Source organism: Chamaea fasciata, unplaced genomic scaffold (genome assembly GCF_029207755.1).
Source record: "Chamaea fasciata isolate MVZ Bird 193981 ecotype frontalis unplaced genomic scaffold, bChaFas1.0.hap1 SCAF_4, whole genome shotgun sequence".
Lineage (NCBI taxonomy): Eukaryota > Metazoa > Chordata > Aves > Passeriformes > Sylviidae > Chamaea > Chamaea fasciata.
Window position 1 is genome coordinate 79,362,056 of NW_027094089.1, and position 26,891 is coordinate 79,388,946.

The window sequence follows — 26,891 nt, forward strand, 5'->3', positions numbered from 1 at the left end:
ACTGACAGGCTGACAATGTAAATTAATTTACAATTAGAGGATTTCTGGTACCCTGATCATCAAGTCAGACCGTCTGCAATGAGCTATTTGTGCTGAGGGCACACAAGACACACATACAGACACATTTAACATCTCTTTTTGTGACAGGGGCATGGAGCCATTGGTGTCAGTGACGGGGGGTGGAGCATTGGTGACATGGACAGGGACAGTGGGATGGAGCCACTGGTGACAGGGGGATGGAGCATTGGTGACATGGATGGGGGATGGAGCCCTTGGTGACAGTGACAGGGACAGGAGGATGCCATTGGTGCCAGTGACAGCGACAGTGGGATGGAGCCACTGGTGACAGGGACAGGGGGATGGACCTAATGGTGACAGGGGCACAGAGCCATTAGTGACAGGGACATGGAGCCATTGGTGTCAGGGACATGGAGCCCTTGGTGACAGGGACAGGGACATGGAGCCATTGGTGTCAGGGACAGGGACATGGAGCCCTTGGTGACAGGGACATGGAGCCCTTGGTGACAGGGACAGGGGTGGAACCCTCAGGAGCAGCCCCAGGCTGGGTGAGGTGGTCACACACTGGAGGGAAGGCACGGATCCAGAGGGACAAAGGTGGGACTGGGCAAACCTCGTGGACCTGGAAAAGGCCAGGTTCAGGGTGCTGACTGCCCAGAGCAGCCACGGCTGCCCCTGGATCCCTGGAAGTGTCCAAGGACAGGTTGGATGGGGCTTGGAGCAAACTGGGATATAGAAAGGAGTCCCTGCCATGGCAGGGGTGGCACTGGATGAGCTTTAAGGTCCCCTCATCCTAAACTGTTCTGTGGTTCTGCTTTGCCTCACTGAAGGCAGGGGCTGACTGATCAAACAGAACTATCAAAAAGCCATCAACAGAAGAACACTGCCAGACCCCACTGCCTGTTTGATTGTGTGGGCTATTTGCTTTTACAGCTATTTTTTTAATGGCTATTTGCAGTTTTTATTCCACTGAAGTACATCCACTCCATATGAAAAGCTGAAGCTGTGGCTGCTTTGAAAATTGTCTGCAAATATGAGCAAACATCGTTTTCCTCCTTCCTAAAACTGCATTTTGTAGTTTATAAACTATGGCTGGCAAACAGAGAGAAAAAAGTTCTCCTGATTTAAAAGGCATAACTCTAACTTTTCTTAAAAAAAAAAAAAAAAAAATCAAATGTGTTTCCTGGAGCTTGATGAAAACCCATCAAATTCACATCTTTTTGTAGACACAAATAGAACACTGAATTAATTGCTCTAAAAACACAGTTCAATCAGTGTTTTTCAACCATGTATCAGTATGCTAACTAGGAATACATACTGTAGTGGTTATAAAACAGTCACTTCAGGCTTGAAATCTTGATTTTGAGTGCAAAATCTGTTGGTGGCAGAAACAGCCATTTTTTGAAAACAAACTGTATTTGTTTTTTGATTATTTTCTCTTCTATTTCTTATGCCTCAATTTACCAAAACTTTCATGTCAACCACATACAGATATCTTCATGTTTGCAACAAAACAGAGGTGCTGAAAGAAGGCATTCGTGCAAACAGCCACAGGTTTGCACCTCTACAAAAGGGAGAGGTTAAAGGGGAGATCCACATGCCAGAGCTGGAGTTTTTAGCTCTCTTTTATTAGGGATGAGAAAGAACAAATTTATTTATAAGTAAATTATCAAAACAAAGCACTTAATACATTGGCTTACACTGCAAGTCACTGATGCCCTTGGGCTAACAGAATTTATAAGAACTCTATTGATTTTCTTCCCTCTAATCTATATAAAATATGACCCAATGCATATTTCATATAGATTATTTTTGGCTGCTTAGGCTATTTTTTCAGAGTTGTTCATTTTCCAGGATAAATAGTGATGAGAGCGTTCCCTCCTGCATATGAAAATAAAAGGCTTCGGTGCTCTGAGTTTCAGAGTTAATTAATAGTGAGTAGATCTGTGAAAATTGAAATGAGCCTCATGATGACAACTCCATGGAAAGAAGAAAGATCCAGGGGTGGGTCAAGAACCTGACTTGGGACTCAATGGAAGCCTTTAAGTGACACAGAGGTGATGACGCTGATGTTCAGAGATAATAATATGCAGACTGAGATAATGTGGAAAACCAAAATAAGAGTGTTTCCATAAGTATTTAAAAGCTCACAGATCTACAGTTTTAACTGACAAAAACAAGACCAAATAAACAAACTCCATTAACTGAGGCTGAATGGATGTAAAATGACTTTTTAAACAAAAAAAAACTTCAAGAGATTGAGCTTCCAAACGACCATCCAAACCTTTTATTTTTAAGGAATGCTGAGTTTTTAGGAGCCTAAACTCATTTGCTAGTTTAGACTGCTGACATTTTTAAACAAACAAACCACAACCTCTTTAGAACAAAAGAAGAAACTTTTGGCCTTTTGTGGCTGTTGGGAGACGAACCCAAAAAGTTCTGCAGGAGAAAACTGACTCTGAATATAGAAGTGAACTTCTAATAAAAGAAATTATCTGGTTCAATTTTTTTAAAGAATAGCATGAAAAAAAGATTTTGTTTCTTACAAGGAAGTTAGGCAATGAGCTGTAGACTAGGAAATGAATTTAATTTTCCAAGTGACAATTAATTCACTTTAAATACAAAGAGGAAAGCCTAAAAAAGTTAAACTTCTCTAATGTCTAGTATTTGCTTCATCAATATTAAGCTATGGTAGTTTCTTATCTTGATTGTCTGAGATTTTATCTGCCTCCCTATTGCATTTTTCTACCATATTGCAAAATGCAGTGTTTCTAAAATACATTAAATTATAAAAGTGGACTTCAGAACTGTTTGAATGGGTTTTAAATCTACTATTGTTTGTATACAAACAATCATTGCAAAGATCTAGGTAAGATGAGAGAATTACACATACAGAACATGAAAACTGCTTCCATTCAAAAGAAAGTTTATCTGGAAAGCCAATAGTATTCTTATTTATTTAATTTATCTGGGCTTATTAGCAGATATGGATAGGATTCAAGAAAGTCATGAAAGCTTTAAGATTAAGGCAGAATTGTTTTTGAAGAAAGTTATTTTATACCTAACCAGAGAGATAAAAGTTACAAAATTTCCTTTGACCGAACAAAAGAATCAAAGACAATTAATTTTTTAAAATATACAATCAGATTTAAAGAAGTTACCTGCAGTGATTCTGTGATGAGGGAAAAAAAATTTTTTTTTGACTACTATTGTATTTATGACGTATTAACTTTTGTTATTACAATTCTCTTTTGGTGTGTGATGTACATTTCCCATTTGCTGAAATGAATGTTTCCAAACACATTGGTAAGCCAGGTTGGAATGTACTTATATTTTTCTTCATAATTTTATATTCCATTATTATTTAAGTTTGAAACTATCTATTTGAAACTATCTACTCACTTGCCAAGTGAGACAAGGCGAAGTACTGTTTTTAACACACTAATACACATTGCTGAAGGAAATCTTAAAAGAGTGGAAGACACTGATTTAATTACCTGTTCTTTGACTGAGAGATAAAATAATGTGCAGAGAAGCTAAACTGTTCCTTTTTTCCTTTAGAAAAACTTATCATTAATGCCTTTGGGTATTTTTTTCCTGTGAATTTACCTTCTAAGGAGTTGTATCACCTCCCTTTTTGTTATTATTCTGACTTTAGCTGGATTATTGATAATCTAGTGCATTCTTTTTTTTTTTTTTTTTTTTTTTTTTTTTTTTTTTTTTTTTTCAGTTAGAAAGAACAGGAAGTCTAAGATAATTATTTCACTTCTTTCCTGCCTCCTGGCTGTGTTTAATTGGACTTTTAATTTTATCTCCATAAGCAGAACCATGACGGTGGAGCCAATCTTGTGTCATGATTTATCTCTCATGGCCACAAACCCAGCATTGGAGAGGGCAAGGAACTTCATGTAAAAAAAAAAAAAAAAAGACAAAAAACTTTTCCTTTCAGACTGAGAGGTTTTGTTGTTTTTTTTTTTTTTTTTTTTTTTTTTTTTTTTTTTTTTTTTAATTAAATTTTCATGGTAGCAAAGAGCTACGTGCATTTCCTTTCTTATCAAGGGCAGGAGGCAGAACTGAAACTCTCCCATCTAAACAGAGATCTGTGCTGCTTTGAAACGACATGAAACACATCCCCTCCTCTCATCTCCATCTCCTGATGGCTGCTAACAACCCAAACACCCTTCATTAGCTCCTTTTCCCTTCATCTCCACCTTATAAACAGATTTTGGGGGGATTTTGGTCCCAATCCCTCACCCACAAGTGGGATAGTGAGACCCAGATGAACCGAGGGGTGTCCCTAAACCCTGCGTGCCTTTCTTCTGAGGAGCCCCGTAGTAACACAGCGGAAAAGATCCCTACTTTAAATATCTTTCTTCCACTCATGTTCTCACTTAACAAATTAACTGCAACTGCTTTAATAATCCTCACAATTTTTTGATGCACTCTTCCCTTTTCAAACGGCTTAAGAGGTTCATTCCTTCTTTTTTAGAGTCTTTCCTATAGAAATGAAGGATACTGGATGGACCTTTCTTTTCTAAAAATTCACAAAAATTAGCCTCAATTTCAGTTCATGTTTATAGAAAGTCAAAAACATTTGTAGCTACTTCCATGCGTGTATTGTAGTGCATAAATTCAAAATCTTTCCTGTAAAGCCACTTTAATCTTCATTCTCACCAGCAGGCATCAAAAGCCTGTGTCAAAATCTGCTAGATGCCCTCTCAGAAAAAACAGCCAGCTCATAAATCCCAAACACAGGCCAGAATTGTAACACTGTTTTTTAAATACAGGAAAATTGATGGCAAATGGGATGGAAAATTATCACATTTTATTATTGAAATTCTGATAATTTTTAATACCCAGCTCTAATATTTTAAGATCAGTGCTGTCTGTTGTTGGGTAATGAGTAATAGCATTTGCTTTCTGAGTACAGTTTCTTTTAGATATTTCTAATAGTTGTCTCAGACTGACCTAGTGAGGATTTTTTAAATTATTTTAGCTGTAGCATGTCCCATATTCGCTTCCCTCTGCTGTGGAGAAAGAGTCCCCCTGTCAGCACAATCACAGGCTGATTGCAAAATTGCAATTGGTAGAATTAAAGTAAAAGGAAACATAAATTCTACCTAAAGGTAGGACAATAATGATTTTTTCCCCCTTCCTCTCATGTGACCTTCTAGTCTTTATAGGAACATCAGAACATTCCAAACTGGTCTTCCACTATTATTGAGTGAATAGTTTTGTGTATAGTGAAATGAAAACATAAATTCTACCTAGAGGAAGGCCAACAACGATTTTTTATTTTTTCTTCCTCTTATTTAACCTTTTAGTTTTTATAGGAACATCAAAACATTCCAAACTGGTCTTCCACTATTGTTGAGTGAATAGCTTTGTGCATAGTCCTGAAAAGGGAGCAGAGAATAAAGGAATAATTTCCCCAAGGCAATTATTTTCATTGTTTTCCTTCTCCGTGAAGCACCCAGAGCTCACCACCACTTCTGGGCAGGTACCTGACAAATCCTGCACTGCACTCTGTGGAGTCATCATGAATTAATGGCAAATCAGTGATCTTTGAATTCCCTGGTTCTTCTGTTTTGAGAAGCACATGGATTTATTTATTTGCATTCCCAGTAATCTGATGAGATATAAAAAGTACAGATGTCAAAAGCACATGGTTCTAAACTGGGCTTACATGTGTTAGATTTAGATAAGCCCATGGAATCACGGCACACAGTTCCTCATATTTTTATGCAAATACATTTTATTTAGAGATTTAAAGCCATTTCAACTTGGTTCAATATGATTATTTCAAACTTTACCTCTGAAATATTTTATTGAGCCTGGCCTTTTGTATTTTTTCCAGACAACTCCTTTTCTGATCTGCTGCACATCTATGCCCCAGTCTGTAAATTAAGCAGACACCACGATAACAATTTCCTATTTCTTTATATTCATGTTCAGATTTTTATTCAATTTGTTTTAACTCAGTTTCACACCTCTGTCAAATCTGTTCTAGTTAGTGACTTCCCTGCCTCATTTCTTTTGTCTTTCATAAAAGAAATTTTGCTACTACCTGGGGAAGAAGAAGTTTCCCAAAGTTCCTCTCCAAGTCCAAGTTCTGCTCCTTTGCCATCTGGGTTATGCTGCAATGCTGTACTTCTATTATATATATATATATATATATATATATATATATCTAATTTTTTTAAATGCTCCTCAAAAGAAGGGAGGGCAGAAATCTCATTGTGAGCACGTGTTACAAAGTTTAGGTCAAGGCTGTCATACCTTGGACCAGCCCTTCCCACATTATTTTTTTTAAAATGACATAAACATAGTACAGTACTTCAGTGGCTATAAAACCGGTAAAAAAAGACCAGTTTCAGGTGTGAATAGAAATGCTGTTTTTCCACCTAAAGGTGAATTTTACATCACAGATTCTCTCTCAGTGCAGAACTGGGTTCCTAGGTTTGATGACAGAGAGATTTATGGAAATATATTTGCATGTAGCACTGGAAGTTGCCAAAAGCTTGGAGTAAAACACACTCAGACCCAGAAATTTTTTTTTTTTTTTTTAATGCAATTATATGACACCTTCAAAGTTTGGGTTTACATTTACATCTATATTCAACTGCTGGAAAGCAAAATATAAATTAAAATACATGGGTAAATAATCCCAATAGAATCTTCATGTCATCACTTCCTATGCAGAGAATAGAAAGTAACAAATATTGGCCTTCATGAGAAAACCTGAGTTTCAAAAATCATTTCATCCCATTATGAAGTGTAAGGACAGATAGGAAAAATGTGCCCATAAATTATTTACCTCAGGAGAAATTTGCAAGTGTTTCCAAAACTGTGTGAAGAGAATAAAGGTATTCACAGAAAAAGTCAGTTTTGCTGATGAATTTCAAAAGGCTGGCGTGGTTCATAACCTGGTGTTTCACACTTCACAAACTGGAATGCCAGCCAGGAAATGTCAATGTTAATTACAGTTTATTTGAAGGGTCAATGATATAATTATATAGTTAAAAAAAAAATACCTTTAAAAATTACTGGTTTTGTTGTTGTTGGGAATTGCCAAGGCTTACAGTTAGAGAATCATTTTGATAGAACCTACAGGAAAACCTACAGGAACTTACCAAACCTGGAGATTGGAGAAAGAGTCAAATCAACTTAGTAAAAGCTTACTTCCTTATTGAGATTTTCATTTTGGAGAGACTAGAAGACAGTACACACTTCAGAATTGCTTTCTTCCTTTTTTTCCTGCCTTGAGAGACAAATTAGGGAGTGAAAAAAAAAATGAAAAAAAAAAAAAGGAGCAAAGAATAAAACCCAAACCACCAGAAGATTAAGACTTACAGTTATATAGAATTCTCTCCCAAATACCTTATTTTATGAAAAACTACCTTATTTTTATGAAAAAATGCCAGTCTGGAAATGGACACACAGAGAAGCTGTGAATCATTATTCCCCATACTAGTCAAGATCGGAACAGAGATTGAAAGTGAATAGTTCCATTTACCTTCATTATCATTCTTAAATCATGAGACCATCTATAATACAGCTCTGTACAAAAAAGATTCATTGGAGGGAGAAGCAAATAGATTTTAGGATTTAAAAGAATCGAGGTAATTTTCATTGCCACCAAAATTCTACTACAAGCACAATCAAATTCATGATTATTGAGCTGGATGCTATCCATCTTCCAGTCTCTGGTTCTCCCTCTCAAATGATGAAGGAAAAACAAATAAATAAATGAATCAAGCCTCCAGCCCCTCAGTAAATGTTAGGAAAGAATACAGAACGAAGACATGCTGTTCTGTATCTCAACTCATTAGCAGCCAATGGAGCAGAGAATAACAGCAGTCCAGAAGGAAATTGTGGATGATGCAGCTGAGAAAGGGCAGCAAATGAAGACTGATAATGGGTGTAATGAGGCAACAGGGGAATTTTCAGGTTGTACCTCTGAATTCACACTCAGCTCCAGATGTTTCTTCCCGTTTTCTCATCTAATGAACGACATGGAGATTTTTTTTTTTTAAACACTTGTTTTCTCATCCTTATTTCAGAGACACAGCAGCCTGGATTTATCTCTACAACTATGCTTGTCGTAATAAATCTTTACAATTATTCTGGACAACAATGAATTAAGATCTCTGACACTTAAAGTAATATTTTCTTCAGAGAATGAATAAATGGATTGACCTTCTCTTCTATGGAAGCTAACAGGAAGCATGTGCAAGGAGAGTTTTTGGGCAACAGATCATACAAAATAGCTTGAAAAACTTACACTGAAATGAATCATAGGCTGTAAGAAATAACTCAATGTAACCACTACCAACACCAGTATTAGTGTCACAAGATGACATTCAGAATTATATTTCCATCCCAAATCTTTTTAAGGATTCACTGTACGCCAAATGTACCTGCTTGGCCACAAAGAAAGATACATGAAGAATGGGAATAAGCATCAGGACAGCCAGACTATGCATGTGCTAAAATTTTGTCCTGGCTTTAAACCAGATTAAGTTGGATTGTCCCTTTTGATTTAATCTTTTAGACCTTGACCACCAATTTCGAGCTTCAAAAAATGCAACAAATTAGTTCCCAAAAGTGTTCCTATGTCTAAACCTTTTTTATTTGTTTGTTATTGAAGTTTAGGCATTGGAACTTAGCTGAGAAAACAAAGTGATTTGTGTAAGCATTTGATTTTTAATTTCTTATCTATTAGATAAGTATTAGATGAGGCTCTAATGCTTCTACTGGCACTTTTCAGAAAATTCCTGTGTGGAGGTTACAGTCACAGACAGGGGATCCCTCCTCTACCTAGACAAGATATCCTAATATATTTGGGACAGAAGTGGAAAAAAACAGGTCAATCTAAACTCACCTTATATTTTAGTAATTTCTACATCTTGTAGCTAGTCCCCATTCAGATATTTTAAAGCAGTTAATGGTGCCACCCACTCTTTGGGTATTCACCATGGACCATTTAATTTAATGAATCACAAAAATTACTCACAGAATAAATATTGTGTAGATAGAAAAGCCTAAAGTTCACAGCCACTACAGAATGGAGATTACTACTATTTTACTTACAAGATATTATTTTACATTATTTTCTCTGAGGAGTAATGAAGGGATAACCAAACACAAACACTGCCATTCCTCAGTTAATCTCTGTGCATACCATCCACAGATTGAAAGGCACATAGAGAGAAAACAGACCTACATTTCAACCATTATTTCAAGAGAACAGAAGTGGTTAAATTGTAGAAGTGCAGAATGGTTTGGGTGGGAAGGGATCATAAAGCCCATTTCACTCCTCTGCCGTGGGAAGGGGCACCTTCCACCAGACCAGATTCTCCAAGCCCTGGAGAACCTGGCCTGAAACCCCTCCAAGGATGAATATATAAATGTACATCAAAATAAGTGAGATTTTTCACGTGTTAAACCAATCATCAGGACGAAGCCTCTGTAAGGTTTTATTTTAATCCTTGCCATATTTCTTTCTCTTCCTCTGACTAAAATATTAAATATCATCTTCTCCTTCATCCTACATACTATTTAGTGAGAAACAGCAATTACTCTTTCTGTAATAGTACAAGAACTGGCAAAATACCCCTGGTACCGCCAACATTTCAAGTGGAATCTTTCTGTGTTTGAGGCAGACATGTTATATGTGACACACTACAGCTGGCAAGTGATAGGATTTTCAGATTTAAAAACTGTCCGTCTGTTCACCGCTTTAAGTATAACTCTCAGACAAAATTAATTATATGCCTTTCCCTCTTTATATCGTAACTTTTCTCTCCCATTCCTAGGTAGTAGCCTCAAGACCATTCTCAGTGTAAAAAATCCCAAATTGTGTGTTCAATTGCAAGTGCAACATAAACCTTAAAGGCAGCCATATAATTATTGCCATAAGCTCATCTTTATGTCAGCTTAGCATTTGCCAGGGAACAACTTAAGAGTTATTTTTAGGCATTTAAACAGGGACACATCTGGCATGGGGTGTTCATTAATGAAGTGTGTTAAAACTGGTAAGACATTGCTGATATCAACAGAGGAAAACGTTGGGAATCTGGAACATTTGGCCTGGTGTTTTTATGTGCTGCTTTGAGTGCTAAGTGTTAATAACAATGAATCAAAACCTGGCAGAATGTTCTTTTTGTAGTACCAGCTGCAACGTAAAAAACTTTTAAGGTGTCAACACAAATTTCTGGCTTCAAAGTAAGTAAATTCAAGCATTTAGACGTAATTCTGGAACGGTACCTCATGCATGAACTTTGTTTGGTGTCATGTACTGTTACAGAGATGGTCTGGAAATAATTAATTTCTAGGCAATCCATTTTAAAACCTGTTGGCTAATTATGCCAATCCTGATATGTTTTCTACAATAATAACTCTCTGAAATATTATTGTAGATGAAATACAGCTTCAAGCAGCATCCCTTGTTTTAAACTGGCTGTAGAAAATTTATGTACATAGCACTTTGGATCACTCTAACTTGGAAAAATCTTGTTTGTAATATACTTCCAGAGAAAGCCTTTGAAGACACATAATCCAGCAGAACGTGCCCCAGACTGTGCTTTATATGTAAATTTCTCTTCCTCTTTTGCCCTTTATTTCTTACTGCAGTAAAATCAAGTGTTTTATGGATGAGAACTCACACAGAAAAAAAATAAAATCAAAAGTAGTTCAATAAATATGCAAAAATTCAGTAGCATAAAGGATGCAGGATTTAGGGAAGATAAGAGAATGCTGAACAATTAGATATTGGGTAAGTAAAAGAGATTTTTTTTTGAAACTACGCTTCTAATTTACTTCTTAATATTTTCTCTTTGGTATTTCCCATCTATCTTGAATAGCTCAAGTAGGTGAGCACAAAGAGCACGCTCCCCTCACTTTTCATAATTTGACAGAATGAGAGTTTTTTCCACAACTTTATATGATGTGCAGAGAGAAAACGTAGCACCAGAAGCGTAAGGCCTATTGGGGCAGGGTGATGATGAAACATGGAACAGTCTAATAAATACAACTTTATCTCCTGGTCTGCTGAGATAAACCCCCTCCATTTTCCCACAATTTTCTTTCATAAACAACCCCATGTGAAGTCCTCTGACAGAAAGTGAATCACATGCCACACTGAGTGTGCCCCAGAACTTACAAGTTTCTAAAATTATTGAAACATCTGGACACTCAACACCACCCAGGAAAACAGAAGGTAATGGGTCACATTCTAGAATTTTAGAGAAAATTGGGAAGGCAATCCTCTAGCTCAGTCCTGGCAGATGGAAGGGTTACAGGTTGCAGGACTTTCCATCTCTGGAGACATTTAAAAGCAAGTGTGATGCTCCTTTTATTACTTAATAGTTTGGACCACAGCAGGGAGGTACCTATAAAGCCACAAGACCTATTTCAGGAATGCCAGAGATAAAGAAGTAAGGGAAGCCCTAATTTTGAGGCACTTGAAGTGAAGTTTACTGCCTACAGGAGCTTGAATCCCCACTCATTTCACCTTAGCTACATCCACTAACCTCATCCACAGATCATGTCTTTAATTCTACAAAGATTCATCATCTATTTTCTTTCAGGGCTAAAATTATAGCAAGCATCTGCATGCTATGAGAAGGAAAAGTAAGTACTGAATAAATGTTAGGAGGAAGAAGGTCTGAGGCACCAGAACAGCAGATGTGATCTTTTTAATTTGCTGAGGTCCACCAGAGGATGTTCCTTGAAATTCCTTAGTAGCAGAAGGAAGTTATTTCAGGTCTCTGGAGGAAATTGCTTAATTCATTTTCATGACATTTAGTGTCATACTCCTGCTGAGAAATACACATTTCGTTGGAAGGAAATAATTCATTAAAGCAAAGCGTATAATGTAATTCTCAACTTCTAGAGTTTTTGTACAGAGACAAATCCAAATCCTGGTACTTCTCAGGCAAAATATATATAGATCTGTGTTTTGGCTAACAGCAACAGAGACATTGGCTGTGTCTGGTATACTTCTGCACCCAGTCTTGGAGTTTTCCAACTGGAATTGATACTGACTTGTGCTTGGCTGTAGTGTGGACAACATGCTCTCAAGAGGGCCTGGAAAAGAGAAAGAAGGCTTCATGCCAGTAGCAGGAGGGGATCATATCCTGGGAAAGGCTTCCCTATGAAAAAAACCCCAGAGTCTCCATCAGTAAAACCACCAGCATCAGTTTAATCATGTGATCAGCGCTGGTCCAGGCATGGAATCCAGGGCAGGCTGACAAAAAGTGACATACCTCAGCACTACCAACTGCAGGGCCAAGATACTTGAAATAAAATCTTGCAGCATATGCCAGAATAGAGTTTTAAACTGCCTTTCTTAAAGAGTCTGGATTCCATTGCATCAGCACAAGAGCAGAGAGGCTAACCACAATATGACGATCAAAGAAGAATTTATATCCTTTTTCTTAGCAAAAAGAAGAGTCTTCTCCAGGGTAAAGCCACCTCTAAGTAGTTATTACCTGATACCAACTTTTGAAACTGCTGTGGACTCTTGAGCACCTGGTCTTTTTGAAAACTCCACCACCCTCTTTGAGCTCCCAGACAGCAAGGCAGCACTTTCCCAGGAATTAGTCAGACACTCAAAAGTCTTGAACATCACTGAAAACCTAAATGGAAGCTCTGCTGCAGGGCAGTCCATAGCACTGTGAGAGCTTGTTAGGACAGCCTGCTAAAAAGGGTGTGTGCCCTGATGATAAATAAACCTGTCTCGTGGTTATCTGACACTGGCAGCAGAGGTTCAGCCCTGCTCTTGGATCCCTGCCCCTGTGCTGGGACTGACAATTGACTGACTCTGCAGTTAATTGGTTAAAGATGGCAACTGCAAGGAGCTGTTGTTGTTTGTGTCCCGAAGGGCTTTGGATCCCACGGCTTTATCACAGCAATTCCTCCTGCAGCCTGCAAAATAGGCCTCCAGTGCCTTCCACATGCCACTGATGCTGTTAAGATCCAAGAAGCCCCGTTCAGACAGTGAAACAAAGACACTTGGCACTTCCAGACTCCCCATGTGTTTTCTGAGGGCGTACAAAAGCCAGAGGGACAAAATTAGGTTTCAGAAAAGTGAGATTTAGAAACTCCCTGTAGCAGATCAAGTAAACTGAGACTTGTTGGGAGTTCAAATGCTACTAATAGAATTGTTTATGTTTCTTCCCTACACTTTGAAAACAGTATAGTCAAAAATTGAAAAAAAGAAAAAAAGAGGTAAAAGACAGAGCTTTCCCACTACATAGCAAGATTTTTAGCTGTTCATTTTCTGCCCATGGAGACAAAGCCAATCTTGTAAACAACTGGGCTATAATTCAAAGCCAGAAATCAAAACTCATTTTATTGTACTTCTTTTCCTCAAAATTTTGAAAGAATGCTTGTCTCAGTGTGATTCAGAGATGAGCATTTCTCAGAAGTGGGTTTTTTTTCCCCTAGGAAAGGAGTTTGCTTTTTCAAAGAAGCTCAGACCATTAGCAGTGTCTTTAGCAACCTTGTGTTTTCTTTCACAAGCTTCCCCACACTCTGGCTTGAATTCCTTTTGTATGGATAATCTTATAAAAACAATGATGGTAGCAGTGTATATATAATTCAAACAATTAAGCCACTGCACTGAGGGGAGAATAATGTCTCTCTCTCTCTGTGTTAAATCATATTTGCAGTTTGGGTACTGTCCTGCATAATACATCTGAATGGTGCAGTGTTTTGTCTGCCATAAATAGCAGCTTTTACTTTCTTTGCAATTCCACTATGTCAGCCCTGCACTACGATAAACAACACACCATAAAAGAGCAGAAGGCACAGTTAAGATAGAATCATTATGCAAATAGGTTATGGCATGCTTTATATGAGAACAGCTTCCCTAAAGAGACCTAATGGGATGACTGACCTATAAAGCATTTAATTTGTTGTTAGCATTTCATTTAATTGTCTTTCAGTTCCTCTAGGAATAAAACTTTTAATTGTAAAAACTTCCAAATGACATAATGGTTGATTTCTCTTTCTGTAACTAACAGGTTCCTCTCATAGTAAAAATAGCTTGCTGTGATTTCCAACTGTAATTTTTAAATTCTGGTATAATTCTGGTGCAAAAGTTTGGATGTTAGACTTCAGCTGACAAAACTGTATTAGAAGAATGTAATTCTAGAAATGTTAATGAGAGGCATCTTGAAGAAAGACTATACATCTTGATATACAGGTATACAACAGATGATCAATTTTTCTCACTTTTGACCTTTGAGTGGTAGGCTCAGGATCCATAGTCCTAATTGATTGATTATTGTGTGAAGGTTACATACAATAGGGGGTAAATAGACGATGTCAATAAATCTTCATTTTCTTTGGCCAACTACTAAAGGAGGTTTAAAGCCCTCACCAAAAAAAAAAAAAAAAGAAAAAAAAAGAAAAAAAAGAAAAAAAAAATCCAATGGCATGTAGTGTTAATTATCAAGTGTAAGGAAAGGGACTATATAAATACCTTATTCTGAGATGTATTGCTTTTTTCAATAAAAGCCTTCAGGTGGGTATACAAAGATAAACTGGATTTCTTTTTCAGAGAGAAGGAAATGTTATATCTCCAAAGGCAGGCATGGAGGCACCTTGTAGGATATCAGATAGTAAGAGGTCATTCCTGTTGGGAATTTGGTTTTAGTCTGGGCGTTTTTTGAGTGATGAACCTGACCTCAAATATGCCTTGTCAGGCAAGGCTGTTCACAGCACCGTGGGTTACATCAGCAAGAGAAAAGCCATAAGGATCAGGGAATGTGACCATTCCTACCCATTTGACACTTCTGAGGCCACACCTGGAACCCTTTGTCCAGCTCTGATCCCCCAGTTTCAAAGAGACAATAAAGCAAGGAAAAGGGGCAGCAGAGAGACACCAAGATAATCAGACTTCAGGAGGGCTTGGCATGGAGGATGAAGGAATTTTTGTTCATCCAAGAACAGAGAAGGCCCAGGGAAAAACCAATCCCAAATTTCTAGTTCCTGAGAGGTAACTACAGAAGTGATGGAGGACAAGAGGGAATGGAGGGGGGGAAGATTGGTCTGGGTTAAGAAACCAGTTCATTGCAAGTAACAGGAATCCTGGAATAAGTTACAGAGAAGTGATGGAGTCTTCCCTGCTGGAAATATTCCTGCCTCAGCCTGACAGGGATAACCTTTCAACAGAAGGTTGGACCAGATGGGCTCCAGAGATGCCTCCCAACCTAGATTTTCCTCTCATTCTAAAAATGCCTGGTGTTCTGCTATGACATTTCTTCCTACCCAGCCTTTTTTTAAAGCACAAATTCTCATCTGAAATTTATACTTCATTTCTCAATCTTGCATCATGTTTTTAATTTGATTATTAAAATAAGCCACCTTTCTACAACTTGAACAGCTGAAAACTCTTCAGCCCTCAACAAAACATTTTATAAGCTAATTCTACTGATTAAGATATAACAAAGACAAGAACTTCTTATGAGGTATGGATTTTGATGGATATATTTTAGATGAATGGATGTGTTTCAGTTATTGCTCCAGAGAATATTAAACCTAAACATAAACATAGACATTATTTTAAAAGGTCAGAGCAAAAGATTCCAATTCTAACCTCAAGCAAGGAAAAAAAACCCTAGTGGTAGTTTCATGAAAGCTTTTCCCTAATTCTAAAATAATGATATAAAATTAGATAGAAGGAGACACAATCTTTTAAAAAATTAAAAAAAAAAAAAAGGGGTGCTTTTAGTATTCTGTTGGCATTCATTTCCAGGAAGCTGTGAAACTCATGCATTTTCATTTAGATGTTTTCATCTTAACCTTTCCTCGTGTCATTGCACCCTTAAGCAAAAGTGTCTAATGTATATTATTTTAGCCATTAATTTCCCATTTCTAGTGTTACTATACCTCAAAATGACTCACTCTGGCTAATTCTTAAGTATTGTGTGTAGCATAATACCATGCTCAACAAGCCATTCAATCAAAGAAAAAATGAAAATAATCAAACTCCAGAAACATCACAAATTTATCAGCCCACTCTTTTCCAATTATATGAAAAAAATTGGAACAAAACCAAAGGAAACAAAACCAAGCAGCACCTTTTTTAAATCTACAAAATTACCCACATTTTGGAATTAATACACATTTCTGAAAGCAAGGCTAAAACTCATGCATTGCTTTTTACAATATAATTTAAAAGACTAACTTAAGGAAGAGAAACTAACTTAAATGAAAAGGAAGAGGTACTGAACTAAAGATGTTGAGAATTAAATATAGGGTTCCCAGCAGTGGGTGAAAAGAAGAGTAAAATTTCTTGGAGATGCTAACAAAAACAAAAAACAGGCCTCAAAATACACCAGATGCAAGTGTAAATTCTTGTGACACTTCTGGACTTCAAGTGCTGAGGACAGTGACAGTTGTAGTTATTTTGTTAGAAACTAAAATAGAAAGCAGAGCTAGAGAAGGCAACAGGTAGGATTTGTAATGGCTGAAGACTGAAAAAATAGAAATGCATAATTTCTTTTTTTTTATATACCACATTCAGAATTTAACAATGGAAATAATTTTATCTAAAATTGTCGTTTCTCTACAATTTTACAATAAATGGTGTTTAGGGGTGTTTAATTAAAAACCTCTCAAATTGCACATTTGGCCCTGTGAACACAGACGTTTTTGATGCAGTGAAGGATAACCATTGCTGATGTGATGTCAATCATCACATTAAAAAGATATATTTCTATTTCTTACATCCACAGAAAGGGAAACAATTGGCTGGTTAAGCAAAAGATGGAGAATTAGAAAAGATGTTCACAAAAACCAGTTGTATCCAGTTGGAATGTACTGAATCAAAGGCACGCACACACAGATGTAAAGTTAGCAAGGAAAACTTCCTCCTGGACCTGTTTTTATTATAAAATCTTATGCAATTCACAGTGGGATGAGTGGAAAATCACATTTGTTTAACTTCTCTAATTCAGAAGTTTTTCTTCAGAAAAAAACCACGTTTCAGCTCTGCACAGATTAATGCTCCTACACTGATTTATATTCCAGTCCCTCAGTGAAGCATCTGTTACGTTTCTCCACATCATATGTGTCTTAGGCAGAGAGCCTCGGGGCTTTTAACTATAACAAATCCAAAGTTGATTTTCCAAGCCTCTTGCTACTAAGGCAGTTTTCCATCTCACAACAGCTCCCTCTTAGATTTATGTCCTTTAAAATGTATTTGCCCTGTACTAATCAAGGATGTTTGGAAATCTCTCTGATTGCTTTCCCCATGATCATCATCTCCACTGTCCCCTCAGATAACCCTATTTAGTTCAACTCAGACATTAATAATGTTGCAGGAAAAAATATGGCCCAGTTTTGCCACAAGAAGTCTGCACACTCCTAATTCTACATTCACAGCTTTAAAACAAGTGATTTTATTTATTTATTTATTATTTTTTTTTAAGTTAGCATCATTTCTGTTCAAGCAAAGGAAAGGACAGAGAGATTGAGAACTCAGCCTCTTTCCAGGTCACTGCTTGAATTATTTCCGTAGCGGGATATTTTAGTCTGTGTATTATTTGTTAGAAGTTAACCAGAATGAATATTTTATAGCATGAAGGGACCTTGCACTGTATGTGACGGGAAAGAGTGTCAAAACTACATGGCATTTGTTTTTATATGTGAGGAAACAGATCTCTTGTGTAGGAACTGTAAAAGCTCCTTCACCAAGTCACCTCTCAAAGGAGCTGATGTAGGACAGGGTAATGAACTTACGAGGAACTCCAGGATGTATAAAATCAATCCCGAGCTACAAATGTGAGGCATTGTTCTTTGGGATTTGTTCTCCAAGACCAACGCACAATTTTCCTGCAAAAAGAACAAAAAAATGCACTGGTTGATAAATCTCACCCATTGTTCCTACCCCGGAACTAGAACACATTACTCAATATTAGGGTAAACAGGATGTAAAGAACCCCAAAAATGATGTCTTGTTCAATTTTCCAGTAAATTTTAGGGGTTTTTTTCTTATTTTCTTGTTTTCTTATGCTGTTACAAATATTCAGTCATGGATTACTGTTTCATAAATACATATGGGAACTAACCCTGCAAACTAACAGTGAAGTAACTAATATATACAGTGAAATAACACCACAATCAAAGCACAGGCAGGTCATGCTTCATCACAAAATATTTGGTTTAGAATTTCACCTCTTGAAAGTTTGTGTATAAACTGCAATCAAGCATCATTCCTTCCACTGGATCATTTTTTTTTACATCTTCCTCTGTGTAGTGCTCTCTCATAAACCACTTGGAACTGTGCCAGACACCCACGGTGTTTTCTGTGTAAGTACAGCTGCAGCCTTTCAGTCATGATCTAGAAACTTATTGAAAAATAAGAATTTACAAAGGGAAAAGAATTGCAGCATCGGTCCTGCAGGTTTTTTTCTTAAATTTACAGGCTCCAGCAGATGTTTAGGCTGCAGCCTTTCAGAGATGTGTGGCTTGTCTCTCATGAGTTCTTTCATGAATTATTCTGTGATCAAGCAAGAACTTCTTGAGACATGAATATGAGAAGAGCTATCACAATCACAGAAATCTACAAATCTGCAAAACACTTATTAAGAAGTGCTGTCATTATTACAATAAACTCTTCCTTTTTTTTTATTCCTATTACTTCTGATTATTCCACTTTGAAAATAAGGGACAGACACTCTCAACAGTCTGAGTATTCCACTTGCAGGAGGATACAGACACTTCGTGAAAAGATGTCTGTGAGTTATTTAAATCATGCAGGGGATGGATGGATGGATGGATGGATGGATGGATGGATGGATGGATGATGGATGGATGGATGGATGGATGGATGGATGGTTGGATGGATGGATGGATGGGTGGGCGGATGGATGGACGGATGGATGGACGGATGGATGGATGGAGATTGCATTACTGGCAAACAAAAGTTTAGATTTTATATGGTCAGGATAACAGGTTAACAAAAAAGTCAAATGACTTGGCAGAAATTTACATTTAATTCTGCTGGCTTGGTATTGTGTGAAACGAAGATGAAAAGTCAGTCTTAAGAATGAGTATTGTTAGAAGTTGCTTATCATGGGTTAAAATCTCAGGTTAAATTTCTGTGATTCTACAGAAAATTCATCTGATTCTGAGCTGTAGCCAATATGCATAACACTATTAAGGGTCCATAAAATGAATCACAAAATTTACTTTCTTTATTAAAAGAATGTAAAATGAAAAGTTAACTTTCAGCCTTTTTCCTATTAACTCAATATGTGGAAGAATAATCAAAAAGCATACAAGAACAAGAAATTCCTTGCCACATTTTTCTGGCAAGAAAGGAAAAAATAATAGTAAGAGGGAAAATGCTAAAATACAAATACTGTTTTAATAGTCTGAAGATGAAAGATTTAATATATTTCCCTGTTTCTCCAAGTGTGTTTTAGCACTTAGAGGAGAGTAACAAATTTTTTATAACTCAGGCAGAAACTTCATACCCTATGAATGCAGTTAATGATAGAAATTAATAATCTGAAATATAAGCCAAAAATTTTGTAATCTGTTCACGTTTGAGCTGCAAAGGAATTCGCAAGACTAAATTTTGGGTTCCTTTTTTCAGGCACGAAGTGATAAAGTTCTGTATTCTAAACACCAATTCAGAACAAAGCTCTTTTAAATTGTGGCCCCTGAAGTGTCCTCTGCAGAAGGTGAGCTATGACCATCCTCGTGTGGTTCAATCAGTCACCAACCAGCTGCAGTGACCTGTGAGGCACAGGAGGATGGACAATGCACAAATGTTGCTGTGTCCACCTACAGAAATTGGATCTCATTCTTAATAACACAGGGTTTAATATGGCAAAGCTACTCAGAAAAGCAGAAGGGCACTTGATGACTACAAAGAAAGGAAGGAAGGACATCACATCTGAAGTTAAAGAAAACTTCTAAATGTGACCTCCAGTGCCCTTCTGTGTGCTTGGATGTGCCCATCACTTATATGCCACTACCTAAAAATGTAAAAGCTATATTGGGATGAGGCTAGAAGGGTGAAATATTAGCTGAGAAAATGACAATGTTCTTTGTTGGTGATTTATTCTAGCTTCAGTTAATGTGTTTTCTTAAGCTTTTGGATAGTGTCATCTTCATTCTCAATTGTTAAGTTTCAGACATGCAGCTATATTATTAAAAATTCCTTTTGATAGAATTAGACTATCATTACCAGGTAATGAGAAGAACATTACTGACTTTGTGAGGAATTATGTCTTCCAGGATTTTCATCTAAATTAAACTTTGGTCTGACTTAAAAGAATAAATTGTCTCTGAAGTCTACTGTTTCCTTGGTGATATTTTTTATTCTTGTGTCATAATGCAAGCAGAAGAAACATTTGAAACTTTGGTTAGATTACTTTCCGATACTGCAAAAATGGGAAGATCACACAAAAATTGAATGATGCCAAATGAATGGAGTAGAGAATATGCAATTATGGTTGAAGTAAGATTAAATAAGTAAAGGTTAAGTGCAAGCATGACATGATAGAGCGGAGAAAAAAGAAAAGGAAAGATTTCCCTGTGCTTCTTTTCATAACTCATACATGTGAGTTCTCCAAGTCATAGATAATTTACAAAGATCATATAACAGCTACGAAAGTGCACAGAGAACTAAATGACTGTGCTTCAAATGACAGACACTACTAATAAACATACATGGAAGAAAGGCAGAAATGCCTTTGTCATACTTTATGCAGTATTTTTAAATCCATGTATATATAGACACATGGGTAGAAGGGTAAATGGAAATATTATAGAATAAGTTTGGGAGTCCAGCAGAGATATGTATTAATTCCTTTTTTTTTTTTTTTTTTTTTTTTCCCCCAAGTACTTTGAACTTCTATCGTTATCTGGAATTTGTAATAAATAAAGCAACTACAGTCACTACCTTGAAGAAAATCCATACACCAAAAGAATTAATGAAGAGAATAAACTATTCTATGCTAAGAAATCCAATCCAAAGAACTTCTTCACATACTCAGTACCTGTTCAAAGGGGATAAAAATTGTATGAAAATCTAATAATTTTTCAGAGACAAGAATTGAGCCAGGAAGTGCCCAGAATACATTTCATTACATTAAAAAAATTTTGCAGTGCTTAGAAAGCTTTCAAAACATGTTAATCTGAAAAAAACCCCATCAATATCTTTAAAGAAAGACCTCATTTCAATATTTATACTGACTAATATCAATGGCATCAGCTTTTCCTGGAGCACAACCTCATGGGTGTACCTTAGAGGATGCTCACCACGTGTGAGAATTCCCCTCACACCCTTTGCATCCTGAGAGATTTCCAAAAGCAGCTCTGTTAAAAGCACAGATTTATTGCTGCTTTTTCAGGACAGTTTGTCAGCTTGGTGTCACCCATTTGTACCTGATCAGAGCCAGCCACCTCTTTAAGGATCTGTGTGTAGAACCTCTCTTCCCTGGGCAGATGATTCTCCATCACGTCAATGTTGTTTTATGATGATGTGCTACAATTTCAGTCAGAAAAGGTCAGAGCTGGCATGGAAAGAGCAGAGATTTATTATTCAGAGGGAGATGGCATTGCAGCCCATAAAGCATTCAGTACTACCACTAAGGCAAAACCTACAGTCAGAATAGCAGCAATATCACAGCCCTGGGGTGTTTAACTCCTGCCCCAGGAGGAAGTGTGAGAATAATCCCATTTTCAAAAACTACACTTCTATGCCTTTTTATTCTCTCCTAATTAAAGCAATAAATAATAATTTGATTAATAATGGCTAAAGCCACTGTCCAACCTTGATTTTTTTTCCCTATAGACCAATATTCTTTCAAATACTAATGAAATATTAATTAAAGTGTTTTTTGTTAGACCAGTACAGAAAGAACGAAAATTAGCCAAACATATGCGACTATTATTCTGCAAACATAAAATATAGGACATCCTATATTTTAAATGTTATCAGTTGAGAAATCTGAGAAGACAGATAATATTTAATAAATCAACCTTTTTGCAAAAGAAGAGCTCAATCAATATTCAAAGAAAAATATTCACCTGGCTGAAAACACTTGCATTATATTTGGAGGCCCTGGGCTGTTGGATGGTGTGAGGACTCAAGGTAACTTTCTAGATGAAACATAAATTTCTCTCAGAAGAATTTTTACTTCATGAGTTGAAATGACAAAAATAAACCCCACTTAGTTGCTGGGATCTCTGCCTGATTTGTCCACAGCTGAATATTTACCTGGGCTTTGCATCCATCACAGCAGGAAAAAGTTTCTGCTTGGGAAGGGATCCTAATAGGAAATAGTTAAAAATAGTGCTGCTAAAATGAATGGAAGTTCTTGGATGTCTTTACCTCATCATCCCAAAGACCTTTCCCAAATACCAGTGACTGTTTAATATTTTTCTGCTTATTTTGCCCATGCAATGAACATTTCACCGAAATGGGAGTGGTTTTGCTGAATAATTTGCTGAATACTAAGCTTTGGTTTCTCATTTTAAAAGTGTACCTTAATAGCATCTTTTATTCTTGTGTATAAACTACTTCAAAAATTTTCTGCAACAGCAAAAAAAAAATTTCTTCAAATTTATTGAAAGCCTTCAATTAGTGGAATATATTCTCTTTTCATAGAATGTGCTAAAAAACATTATCTTTTCATTTTTATCAGCATCATTAGCACATTTCTTATATTCAGTGTCCATCTTCAGTAACAGAATTATCATAATGGTTCAGCAGAAATATCTTTTTAAAAAGAAGCCAATTCTAATTAAGAAAATTAAGCACAAAAAATACTTAAATTTCCTCCAAATTCCATTTGGGAAGCAAAATGCCAGAGTTATTTTATTTATTCTTGAAACGTAGGAAAAGAAACAAGCAAGGAAGGATTTCTCTGCAGTTATCTGGTGCCTGGAGAATTTGGGACGACTGAAGATGCCAAGATAAGATCTTAGGCTTTAAAAGGCTTCTGTGGAGCACAAAGGAATGACTGCACCTCCAGTAAACCAAGTCTCTATAGAGTCAACAAATCTTTACAAAATTTCAGGATCAGGAACTATTTTACTCATCATTTCCACCGTGAAAAATTGAGTAACAGAGTCATCTTGTAATTCAGACTTTTACATTTTCTTAAATTGTAAAAAAAAATTTCCAGCATGTCTGGACTAAATGATTACAATTCAGATAATAATTGCTGCCTGAACATGCTAATAAGCATGGTTAAGTCAGGCCAGAAAGAGCATCTGTGCGTTGGGGGGGGATAGTTCTATCTCCATCTGAACTGCAACATCAGTGTCTTCTTTCACCTTGCTGGAGAATTTCTTGGATTTAGCCCTGATACGGTTTCTCCAACTAATCACTGGGTTGATTTTTTTTTTTTTCTGTCTTTAAATAGAAGGTTTTTTTGGAAGGAATCAAGGCTTTTGGTGATCTCTGAGCTGGAGGTGAAGCAGCCAAGCCCAGGATGCTGTGGAGCAGGAAGGGGTTTGCCAACAGCAGCTGCAATATTTGGGAACTTGGGAGCGGCGGAAGGAAAAGGCATGAATGTCATAAATCTGAGTGCTTTAAATAATGTGTGACCTAATGCACTGCTTTAAAATATAAAAATTTCAAATTATCAACGATTTCTCTTGTACCTGATCTAGGAGGATGTTTCGGAAGTTTCCATTAGGGCTGCAATGACAGCTGCTCCCAATTGCTGATCCTGACAACTCCACTGCACTGGCTGTAAATCCGGAGAAAATGCACCCCTAAAAACCAGCTGGTTACATAAGGGAGCATCCACAAAATTGTTGAAAGACACTAAAATAGATGCTAAAACCTTAGTTTTACGATTAAGATGCATATGCCAAAATATATATTACTCATTACAAGTTGTAAAGATAAGGTAAGTAGGATATGAATTCACATCCTAGATTACAAAGCAGTATTTATGGTTAAGCTGCCCTATTTCTAACATTGCAACTTCAAAATCCATCAAGCTTTACATTTATGGAGATACCAGAGAAAAAATTCAGGAATGGGATCCTCTGAAAGACTTGTTAAAATGTTTGTAATCAAATTTAAAATGTCTTTATAAATGATAGAAGGGTAAACAAAAAAATTCATCTTATTGTTATTACAGATATATTAAGCACACCACAAATCTCTCCAACAGCTGTTCTTTTACTGTAACAATAATCTGTAGAAATATCTGAATTTATTCTGTTTGTTCTGACTACCCAGGAGTTTCTTTTTCTGAATGTTACAGCTCTACATTTATGGGAGGCAGAAAGACAGACTTGATGCTGTTCTGAGGCCAAAAAGGAACAGATCACTTAAACCTGCCAATAACATACCTTGGATGACCTCATTATTCTCACTGAAATTAGGTTCAAAACATAGCAATTTGGGTGCTGAATTTGGAAAATCGTATTTAGAAAAAAATCTGCTTCATCAAACTGATTTCTGTCATTGTACTTTTTAATGGCCGATTTCCCCATGCCAAAATGTCCTTTGAATAGCACGATTTGTGGGAGACCATTGCACCTTCATTCTATGAAAGACCTCTCTGAAAATGAGCTCCCTCTTACCTTTTTGCTGTCTGCTATCCTCTAGATCATTTAGGTTTTAAGCAAATGTTGAAGAGCTGCTTCCATTTTCTGTAAATAGCTGCCTCCTTGTTTGTGGTGCTCTTCAAACAGATTTTGAAGCCTTGACTCCAGATTCCAAAGCTCCTTCACACTTAATTCCCTGGAACTTCAATCACACTGACTCCACTAATTAGTTTCCTTAATTTCTCAGTCTGGTCATGTGGAATCAGAAACCTCGAGCCACCAACCTGGTTTTGTTTATTCTTCAATTTAACTGGAAAAAGACTATTCATTCCAAAGGTATTCTCGTTGACCAGCTGACATTTCACCCTCCTGTTGGTTCAGGGGCTGCCCAGTGAGGGAATGTGATGCATGCAGAATTCCCAAAGTTTCTGGCATTCCTGGCAGCCCCGGCTCCAGCCGGGAGGTGCAGATGCCAACGTCTGCTGTAACGACACGGAGCGTGGCAGAATTCCTCTCTCCATAACATTTACAATCTATTTAAATCTGTCCATAAAAAGTGGAGCAGAACAAAACACTGGCTTAGAGAACGCTCTTTTCCACAATCTTTCCCCAACACTGGTTTTCTGATTCTTACCTCTACTGGGCTGGTTTATTTTCTAAACAGGTCTGCTGCTGCCTCTTTCTCTTCCTTTAGAACCCAACTGCTTAAAAAAGCAAGGACCCCTCACTCCCTCTGTTCTAGTTTTGATACCTCTTAAATATTGCTTCTGTTATTTCCCAGGTGATTTTTTTAAAACCAAAAATTATTTCATGCTGAGGTAAAAAAAAATAACAACCCAAAATCGTTTGATTCAGATATTGCTGCCCAGGACCATGAGCTCATTTTCACTCCTTCAGTGAAACTTGAGTTCTAGCTGCGTCTATAATATTTAGTATGGCATTCAGACAGTGTCGTGGCTTGAGTTTTTAATATTAGTAAAAATATTCCCAAAAAAGTTTCAATTTGAAACCACTTTTGAAGGACTTGTGCAAGTCTCCTGTCATGGCACAAACGGGAGAAGGGGGTGTTTGCACTTCATACCACATCACAGATATATTTTTGGCATATGCCATGCTCTGTAGATATATTTGAAATACTTTCTTATATATGTACATGTGTGCATATGTGTGAGAATCTTGAAAAAATTATAATATAAATGCATTTAAATTTCTTCTGTTTTATAAACAGAAAAAAGCATGAATCCTTCAAACTGCTTTTTTAAAGCCTCATTTTAACTACAGTGTTAATTATGTGTTTCAAAACTCCATCTTCTACTCTACCTATTTTTATTTATTTTACAAGTTTCTGCTTTAAAAATTGAAAAAAATCAATCTGGCGTTCTGTTTTTATACATAACAAAGACAAAACAAGTCTTTGTTATTTCTCACATTATTTTCTTTGTATTTGTATTCAACACTCAACTGTGCTTTTTTTTCCTAGTCTTTTGTTTGATTCACCAAGAGATTAATTCTTCCTTCTAAATAAAATCTCGTATTAATTTTATTCATAGATAGCCTATAAAAATTGTCTCAGTGTTATTTAAAGCACATTAATGGGGCAATATATATTAACAAAACTTATGTTACATTTGTTTCCTATTGGGGTTTTAAATCTAGATGGCAGCTGATTAAATAATGAAAAACCATTTTGCAAAGAATTATTTTCTGGCATTCTGACTTCATCCTGTACCAAGATTCTTTTTATCTTAGACCTCCATGGATAGGTACTGTCCATCTGAGATAAACTATTAATCAAGAGACCTCAGCATGCACATCACAGTTTAAAATATATACACTTCAGCCTATCTTATCCTTTTGCATTTTAATATTGACCCAAAAACTTACCTCATGTAATTGATCTATAAATATCTCAGGATGGAACAGTCAATTCTACTGGAATTAATTTAAGATTTTCTCTTTAAGAAACTAAAAAATTCCCAATTCTGCATAACCTCTTTAACCAATAAGTCTTTCCTATAGTCTTAATTCTAGTAACTTTTCTTAAAAAAAAAAAAAAAAAAAAGAAATCGAGCTTTGTGCTGGTTCACAGGTTGGCAGCAGAAACTGATGGTGAAACTGCCTTCATTAATTTTATTGTACAACTGTATTGATGCTGAAACTGGGTGAAGGACTGTGTGCAGGACATCAAGGGGACACAGAGCTGAAACAAACCACAAAAATATTCAGTCTTCAGGGTGATTTTTTTTTTTTTTTTGCAAAATAGGACTTTTATTGAGAAGATATCAAATCAAATATAATGTAGGAATTGTCACAGCCATAGAAGAAGACAAAGT